The following is a 9,736-nucleotide window of genomic DNA, read 5'->3' as shown; positions in this document are numbered from 1 at the left end:
TCTGGTACCCCTATAATTCAGATGTTGGAACTTTTAAAGTTGTCCCAGTGGTTCCTAAGTCTCTCCTCCTTTTTTTCAATTCTTGTTTCTTCCTTCTTTTCCATTTGGTTGTTTCTTTCTTCCTTCCAGTCCACTCCATTGATTTGAGTCCCAGTTTTCTTCCCATCACTATTGGTTCCTTGTGCATTTTCCTTTATTTCACTTAGTGTAGCCATCATTTTTTCATGTAATTTGTGACAAAATTCAACCAATTCTGTGAACATCCTGATCACCAGTGCTTTGAACTGTGCATCTGAGAGGTTGGCTATCTCTTGGTATCTTAGTTATATTTGCTGTGGAGCTTTGATCTATTCTTCCATTTGGGCCATTTTTTTTGTCTTGTCTCACCTGTTACATATGAGGAGTGGAGCATGAGGTGTTCACCAAGATGGGGCAACCCAGTCGCTGGGTTGTGATGCTGTATGTGGGTGAGGGGTCTGAGAGGGAACAATGGTTCTTGCTCCTCTTTCTGCCAGATTTTAGTCACTTCCCCCACTTTCTTCAAGCTAACTGGGCCTTTCTGGTGCTGATTCTAATGTGGGTGAGCTTGTATACATTCTAGGACCCTGTGGGTCCCTCCAACGAACTCCTGTGAGGCTGAGAGTTGCTCCTGCCACCTCATCTTCGACAGGTGTTTTCAATGGGTGTTTTGAGGCTTTATTTCCCAGAGCTGGAACCCTGGGTTGCATGGTCTGTCTTGCTCCCCAGTTTCACCTGGTTTATGTGCACAGGAATATGGGACTGCTTGGTCCACCAGCAGCCTTGTACACCGTGCCCCTCCACAATCTACACTGGGTCCACCTGTTGTTGTGTTGCTGCACCCTGGGTCCACCAGCCCCGGCTTTGCGAGAGCACTCTCTGCCTGGCCCCCCGACTCCATCCCTCCTACCGGTCTGGATGAATGTTTCTTCTTTAATTCTTTGGTTGTTGGACTTCCATATAGCTCAATTTTCTGTCAGTACTGTTTGTTTTTTGTTTCTAAATTTTTGTTGTCCTTATTTCGGTTGTGTGAGGAGGCACAGTGTGTCTACCTATGCCTCCATCTTGGCCAGAAGTCACATTCTCCAAACTTTCTCCCTCTGTGATTCTTGTCCTTATATATGTACGTGTGCTTTGTGTCTTGACTACAACTTATTTTTTCTACTTGTTCTACACCTTCACTCCTGTTATGCCTTCATTAACAGCAAATGTGACTTCCTACCCCTCCAGATTCTTTTGTTCTAATCTATTAATGCCCTTCCATGCTTACCCAAAGCCAGCTGTAAGCAACACTCAGTGTTTTTTGTTAAACAGCCATGAGTGGCTAGTTATGTACGGTCTTATTGAAAACCTAGAAACACCCATAGACATCCACTTAATTTGTGGGATTGTCCCCATTTCTTCTTTCACTCTAGGGAAAACCTAGCATTCTTTGGTTCTCTTCCATTTCCAGACTTTTGAGCATCCCTGAAGGAAATCACCCAATCATGCTGATTGGCTTCACTACAAATATATGTTATCTAACTTCATCTGCACACCTCTCCTCCACACTGTATTCCTGCAGAATTTACCCAGCAGCAATTTCAGAACTTTCTCATTCTCTTCAAGTACCCAAACCCACCTTCACTATTCTTGATCTACCCTTAGCCTTCCTCCACTCAAAGGCCATTTCCCAGTTTGGCTGTCTCTACTTTAGAATGCTCTCATTTCTTTACTCATTATTTTTTGCCCCTCTATCTCAGAAATGGGTGCTGATCAGTCTTTCTGGGTCTCGACCCTTCTCCTGTCCTTATCCTCTATCCTATTCCACTTCTTTGACTTTGTTCAATTTGTTCCTCCCTCTTTCTCCATATTGCCTCCTTTCAGCTCACATTCACAGTAAAAGCAACCTTGGCTCAATTACCACCTCAGACTATTACTTCATCACCTTCTTTCTACCACTTGTATATGTAATTTTATTATCATTTCAAATATACAGAAAAGTATATTTGAAATATATTGGCATAATAGATACCAGTATACTTGCACATAGATTTAACAATTTGTCATATTTGCATCATACTTGTTTTCCTGAAGCATTTTAAATAAAGTTATAGACATAATGACATTTAACCCCTAAATACTTTAGAATGTATCTCTTAAAAAATATCATTATCACAGTTAATAGAACTTATAATAATGCCTTCATATTATGTAACAGACTATATTTACATTTTTCCAGGGGACACAAAAAATGTGTTTTATGGTTCTTTTTTCAAATCAGGATTCAATTCAAGACCATGTATTTCTCTGGTAGTTGTATGTCTTAGCTTAATTCACTTTTAATTTCAACAATGCTCCCTTTCCTCTTTTTTAAAACTTTTAAAAAATTTATTGATTTTAGAGAGAGAAAGCAAGGAAAGGAGAGCGAGAGAGAGAGACAGAGAGAGAAACATCAATTTGTTGTTCTACTTATTGATGAATTCATTGGTTGATTCTTATATGTACCCTGACCAGGGATCGAACACACAACCTTGATGCATTGGGACAATGCTCTAACCAAATGAACTACCTGGCCAGGGCTCCCTTTCCTCTTTTTTATGTCTTTGAATTGTTGAACTGAACCCATTGTCTATCTAATGTCCCACCTCTGGATTTGTCTGATTGTTTCTTTCTTTTTTCTTTTTTTGCTGTCATTTCACATGTTCTTCTACCCCTTATTTCTTGAAAACCAGTAGACTTCAATTTAAATTAAACATTTTTTTTGTCAGGAATATTCATAGTTGATGCTATGTACTTTTTATTGCATCACATTTTAGATTGCCTCACTTTTAGTGATGCTAATGTTGATTACTGAGTTGAGGCAACAGCCAGATCTCATTGGTATTGTTACTTTTCTTTTTTTACTTTTTAAACAATTTCACCCAATTTATTTTTATGTATTCTTATTGAATTATAGTTGACTTTTTTACTTTCAATCAGCAAATAATCCATAGAGTGATACTTTGGCACCATGTAATGCCAAAAGATTTTTAAGACTGTCATATTGCTACCCAATACTCCATTTCCTGATTCTTCTTCCTCCCCCACTAGAATAACACTTTTCTGTAGAAGATAATTAGTGACATTTTTAATCATTAAAAGCCTTTGGCTTTTCATGAAGATGGAAGTGAAAGCAAAGAAGGAACTTCTTGCTCCTTACCCTCCCTAAGCTGAAGCCAAAGCAAAGGCTTTGAAGGCCAAGAAGGTAGGGCTGAAAGGTGTCCACAGCCATATAAGAGGAAGATCCAAAGAAAGATCTGAATATTATCCACTTTCCAATAGCCCAAGAAAGTGCAGTTGAGAAAACAGCTCAAATATTCTTGGAAGAGTACCCGCAAGAGAAATAAGCTTGACCACTATGCCATCATCGAGGACACCTTGACCACTGAATCAGCCATGAAGATAGAAGACAACATATTTGTGTTTATTATGGATATCAAGGTCAACATGCATCAGATCGAACAGGCTATGAAAAAACTCTATGACATTGATGTGGCCAAGGTCAACACCATCATCAGCACTGATGGAGAGAGGAGGGTGTTATGTTATATTGGCTCCTGACTATAATGCTTTAAAACTTGCCAACAAAACAGGGATCATCTAAACTGAGTTGAGCTGGACAATTCTAAACATAATTTTTCTTACCATGTTAAAAAAATAAATAAAGCCAAGAGCCTTTGCTCATCTTCCTATAGGCTTCTGAAACATTTTATACTAGTATATACTTTTTGACAATTTCTTTTCCCCTGTCTTTCATGAAGTTTCTTATTTTAAGTACTTCTTCCTTTACTTATTTACATCTTTATTGAATATTTTTATTCCTTTGACCCTAAAGAGTGTCCAGGTTCTATTTGCAGTCTTCAGCTTGGTCTCTATAATGCCCTCCCCTTTAATAATCTTACCTACTTCCACAGCTTAGGCAGATTGCTCCAAAAAATGGGTATCTCTAGCTTGACATTCTATAGTTTGTTGATATTTCCACCTCAAGTCCCATCAGGCATAACTTAAACTCAACCAGCATAAAGGTGAAGTCATCTTTCTCTGTACCTCCACCATTCCAATAAAGGAGCTTTGATTCATTCAATGTTTAAATTGTTATGCTTGTGTAAAAAATTGTTCACTGTTGATACATACAGTGTATTATGATCATATTTCCTTTTACGTAAGAATCGTTATGATAATAATTGCCTTGTTTTTGTGTTTGCTTTGTTTTCTATGTAGTTGCCACGATTTATGTTTGTCCTCTCCCAGAGTTGTAAAACTCTTCTTTATATAGTTAAATTCAATAGGTAATTGATTAGTTTCAGGTTTCCCCCTAGTTTCTGGAGACCTTAATCCTGCTTTCTAGCCCTGCTGCACAACTGGCCACCTGGGACCTCTGGTAATTTTCTTCTCCTGTGTAGGATTCTCTCTTCTTGGATTTCATCTATACCTTTTTCCTGGTTTCTTCCACTGTTTTGCGGAAATGCTTTCTCCAATATCTTCCTCAGAGGTGGTGCTTGGAGGTAAACTTTTTGAGATCTTGCATATCTGAAATGTTTTTATTCTATCCTTATACATGATTGAATGTTTATTTGGCATCCTAGATTGGAAATCCATTTTGCTGAGAATTTGGAATTCACTGTTCTGTTATCATCTAGCTTTTATATTGCTACGAGAAACTTAATGCCATTCTGTTCCTCCTTCTGCATGATCTGTTTTACTCTCTAGGGTTTCTTAGGATTTCATGGCAATTAATTCTTGTGAATTTTCTTTAAGTATTTGATTTTTACTCTTAATTTTTCTCTGTTTTCTTTCTGAAACTCCTTTTAGTTAGATGTTAAATGTCCTCTGCTGGTTTTCAGATTTCATGATCGTTTCTTTCCTCTTTTATATTCTTTTACAATATTTTCAACATAACTTTCCAACCCTTATATTGAATTTTGTGTTTTTGCTATCACATTCTTAGTATTTACAAACTTTTATAATTCTCTGAATGTTTCCTTATTCTTGTTTCAAAGATTTAATATTTTTCTATTTTTATATGAATATTAATAACATGCTTTTTTCTGCTTCATGTACTATTTCTATTTTCTTATTACTTTTTAAATGTTTGGGGATTCCCTATATTTTGTATTAAAATCTTTCCTTGAATATCTAGTGACCCTTGGTGGAGTCAGGTAATATACTTACCTGGCAGGGGAGATACCATATTCCTGAAGGAGGTTTTCTGAGGGTGAGGCTTATCCATTCCACTCTGTATGTGCTCATCCTTGACGTTTCCCCAAATGTGGGAACCCCAACTGGATTATTTATGGTACTAGGGGCACTCCCCCCCACAGTGGGTGAAGCAATAAAAAGTTGGTTAGAACCTCTGTGCACGGGCAGGTGGGTTCAGCAGGGCTCTGGATGTTTTCTTGCTCTCTCTCCCCAAACACTTTTCTCCTGGGAAGTCAGTAGCTCCAAAGGTGAATGCTTTAATCTTCAACCTGAAGATGAGGTACTGTATGCCTGGCAGCCACTGTCTAGAGCTGGTATAAAAGGGACCTCATTGTTCAATATATAGACTTTTACTGAGTCCCTATGGGTCTTGGATCCAGAGTCTTTCTGGTTCAACCTTTCTAGATAGCAAATATTTTTTTAAATTGGTTTTAGGGAGAGAGAGAAAAGGGGAGAGAAAGGGAGGAAAGGGGAGAGAGAAAGATTGATTTGTTCCATTTATTGATGCAACCGTTTATTGCTTTCTGAGGTAATTACTTTAGCCTTTCTGAAGTAATGCTCCTCTTAGATCAGATGCACAGCATCTCCTCCTTGGAGATGGACAGAATCTACTTGGCAGTATTATAATAGAGGCAACAATAGAGCCAGAGAGTTCAAGTGCAGTCTTTAGAGTAAAAAAGACCTGGATTTGAGAGATGGCTATAGCATTTCTGTCCAGTATGACTTTATGAAATGAACTCTCTGATAATCAGTTTTCGATCCTAAAAAATTAGGTTAATAAGACCTATCTTATAGAGTTATAGTAAGGATTAAATGAAATAATGCATATGAAACAGTTAACATAACTTCTTTTTCTTAATAAATAGATATGCTTCCAGACACCCCTTTCCAAGATAATCTGCATTGCCACTACCAGTTTTGACCAAATTATTCCCAAACCAAAATCTATTAAGAGAAGTTAAAACTACTTAGCATCCCTTTCAAGATTCTACAATGTAGTCTCAGCCTCCTACTTCCCCTTTTCTCTCCGTTTCCCCCTGCACTTCTGTGCTTCAGTCTACCTCTACTGGATGCCCTTTGCTGAACCTGTTAAGCTCTCTATCATCATGAGTTATTCATGAGCTTTCTCCACGTGTGCCCACAGAAACCTTAGCCATCTTCTAAAATATAGCTGATTCTACTTTCTCCTACAAATCTTGTCTACCTCAGTCAGAGGCAATCCCCTTCTGGCGTGAGTTCCCAGGATACTTAGTACACTACCTTATGATATTGCTTGTTTTATTTTTTAAACAAGCAAAGGAATGTGACACTTTATCATCACTAAGTACTGTCATTGGAAGTAGATTCCAGCTCCCAGGGGATGGAGGTCACATCTTATACTTCTTTTTGTTCTCTATAACATCCAGCACACCATTTGATAAATGGAGTGTTTGATTAATGAAGTGGGTGAATAGAGTGGTAAAGAGTGGATACGGAAACATATTGTAGAATGACAAACAGGATAACTCAAAAATGACACCAGGGACTCATTCTGGGTTGTATGGAAATGGGGCACTGGACCACGGGTCCGTCCCTCTCACCAGCAAGAGAAGCTGTACATGTGTGCCTATCAATTTCCTATTTGCTTTCAGAACCATCTCTCACACTTTCCCTTTTCTGTGTTGTATCACAGAGCACTACATCTTCCAGCCGCCCTTGCCCTTTGGGCTTTAGGTAGTTTCAAATAGTTTTTATGTTTTGTTTGATTCTAGTGTTTACACATTTTTAAAAAGATTTTATTTATTTATTTTTAGAGAGGGAAGGGAGGGAGGGAGAGAAAGAGAGAGAGAGAGAGAGAGAGAGAGAAACATCAATGTGCAGTTGCTGGGGGCCGTGGCCTGCAACCCTGGCTTGTGCCTTGACTGGGAATCGAACCTGCAATGCTTTGGTTCACAGCCCACGCTCAATCCACTGAGCTATGCCAGCCAGGGCATGTTTACACATTTTTTATTGCTATAAAATACTCCATTGTATGCATCTACCAAATATATGTGTTTATTCTACTGTTAATGGACATTTGAGTTTCTAGTTTGAGACTATTATTAATAAGGCTGATGTGGACATTCTCTTACATGCCTTTTGTAAGAAAACATGTTAACACTTATTTCGTGGATTTATATCTGAAACTGGAATTGCTGGGTAAAGGGTATGTGTCTTTCTAGTATTTACAAGATATCTTAAATCTCCAAAGTTGCAGTGTATGAGAGTTCCCAGTGCTCTACATCCTTGCCAATGGTTGGTATTGTCAGACTTTTAAAATTGTTGCCAATCTGATGCTTATGAAAAGATATCTCATTTTGTTTAACTCACTGATTATTAGTGAGGTTGAGTCTCTTAGGTGTATTGATTATGTGTGTCTTCTGTGAAATCACTGTCCATATCCTTGGTTCACTTTTCAGTTGGCTGTTTGTATGTTTCCTTTGACATGTTTCCTTCCATTTCAAAGGAAACATAAATATAAATATAGTATATGTTATACTTTGTTAGTTATACTGATCCTCTCAACATATATTTATTGAGCACTTACTATGCTCAGAGGAATACAGCAGTGAACAAGACAGGCCCCCAAAACTCATAGTTCATAGAATTTAAATTCTAGTATGGGAAGAGAAACAATGAATGCAATAAATAAGCAAAGGTTATGGTATGTTAAATTTTATGTACTCTGAGATAAATGCTATAGGGATGCTCTTTAACTTACAGTAGGGCACCTAACCTACTGAACATCATAGCTTAGCCTAGTTTACCTTAAACATGTTCAGAAAACTTACATTAGCTTACAATTGGGCAAAATCACTTCACTATACAGTTTTGAAATATAGTTTGTACTGAATGCATATCACTTTTGCACAATAATAAAGTAAAAAAAATTGTAAATCAAATAATCTGAAGTCAAGAACTATCGTAGAGAGAAATAAAGCAGGGAAGGGGGATAGGGAGTCCTGGGGAAGGGTTGCAATTTAAAATAGGGTGATCAAGCCCTGACTGGTGTGGCTCAGCAGGTTGAGCATTGTTCTACAAACCAAAAGGTCACGGGTTGGATTCTTGGTCAGGGCACATGCCTGGGTTGTGGGACAGGTCCTTGCTTAGGGGCATGTGAGAAGCAACAGATCAATGTTTCTCTCCCTTTCTTCCTCCCTCCCTTCCCCTTTCTCTATAAATAAATACAATCTTTTTTAATAAAATAAAATAAGGTGGTCAAGAAAGGCCTCACTGAGAAAGTGACATTTGAGTAAAACCCTGAAGGAGATGAGAAGCAGGCCATAGAGATACTTGGTGGAAGAGCATCTTAGAGAGAACAACAAATTCAAAGATCCCGCAGATGAGGCATAAATGGTGTGTTTAAGGAATAGCAAGGAATCCAGTGTGGCCAAAGCTGAATGAGAAAAATGAGTCTTAAGAGATGATGTTTGAGCAACGTGTTGGGAATGGTGTCTGTGTAGAATGTAAAGGATATATTACACCATTATAAGGACTTGACTTTTACTCCCAGTGAGGTGGGAAACCATTTGAGGGAAAGAAAAATTTGAGCAAAGGAGTGACACAATTTGACTTATTGTTTTAAAAAACCCACTATAGTGGGCAAAGGCAGGAGTAACCTCAGCAGCTTTCAAAATAATCCAGGTCCTTGCAGAACTAAATTAAGTAAGATTTTGTAAAATGACTTGAAATGCTTGCTGACTTGACCTGCTTAGTCAGATATTGAATGGTGGCATTCTTGGGTAGATTCTAACCCATGCTTCTAACTGTGGAATAAAGAATAACATAGAATATAAGACTATGTTTGGGTACTTGCTCTTTGTTAATATTATGTATTCGCCTCCATCATAACACTCTTATTAAATTTTAAAGTTGAGCAGTTCTATAATTGTAATTATCATTGCTGTATAGGTAACAAAATAGGCTTATGATAGTAAAATGAATAGAGGTGTCCCAAAATACAATTTTTTAGTTCCCTTGTAAATGTTACTCTTGTATAGTGTATGACACAATAAAATTTGTAAAAATTTTAACATGAAAACTAAAATTTATATTCCTCAAAAAGAATTAATCCAGGTAAGAGATAATGGTCGAAAGCACTAAGGTGATACTGAAGTGGTAAAAAGTGATTAGAGAAAATGAAAAGTTAACTTGTGAGTAACTATGACCTAGCTGAGGTCAGGTGGTATTTGTTGGTTAGTTGCTAATTAATCTTTGTTTCCCTACTCTAGAAGAACTTTCTCTGTTGAGGAGCTGAAACTGTGGGTGGAGAGAACTAAGGTGACCAACCCGTTGGTGGAATTGGTATGGCTATAACAGGAAATAGGTAAAAATGATAATGGCTTGGGCCAAAGTGGCACCAGTGAAGGGAGTGAGAAGTTTTTAGAATCTAGGTTTATTTTGAAAGTAGAATTAATATGATTTGTAAGAAATATAAGCAAAAGTAAGAAATCAGATATGACTGTAGAATTTTTATCCT

At 37.6% G+C, this 9,736-nt stretch overlaps 1 pseudogene; it reads left to right on the top strand.

Moving 5' to 3' along the window:
• The first annotated feature begins 5,203 nt into the window (after positions 1–5,203).
• On the top strand, positions 5,204–5,358 carry LOC114514304 (annotated as a pseudogene).
• The last annotated feature ends 4,378 nt before the right edge of the window (positions 5,359–9,736 follow it).

Source organism: Phyllostomus discolor, chromosome 2 (genome assembly GCF_004126475.2).
Source record: "Phyllostomus discolor isolate MPI-MPIP mPhyDis1 chromosome 2, mPhyDis1.pri.v3, whole genome shotgun sequence".
NCBI lineage: Eukaryota > Metazoa > Chordata > Mammalia > Chiroptera > Phyllostomidae > Phyllostomus > Phyllostomus discolor.
Note: the sequence above shows the minus strand (reverse complement) of the source record. Positions and strands in the feature narration are given on the sequence as shown.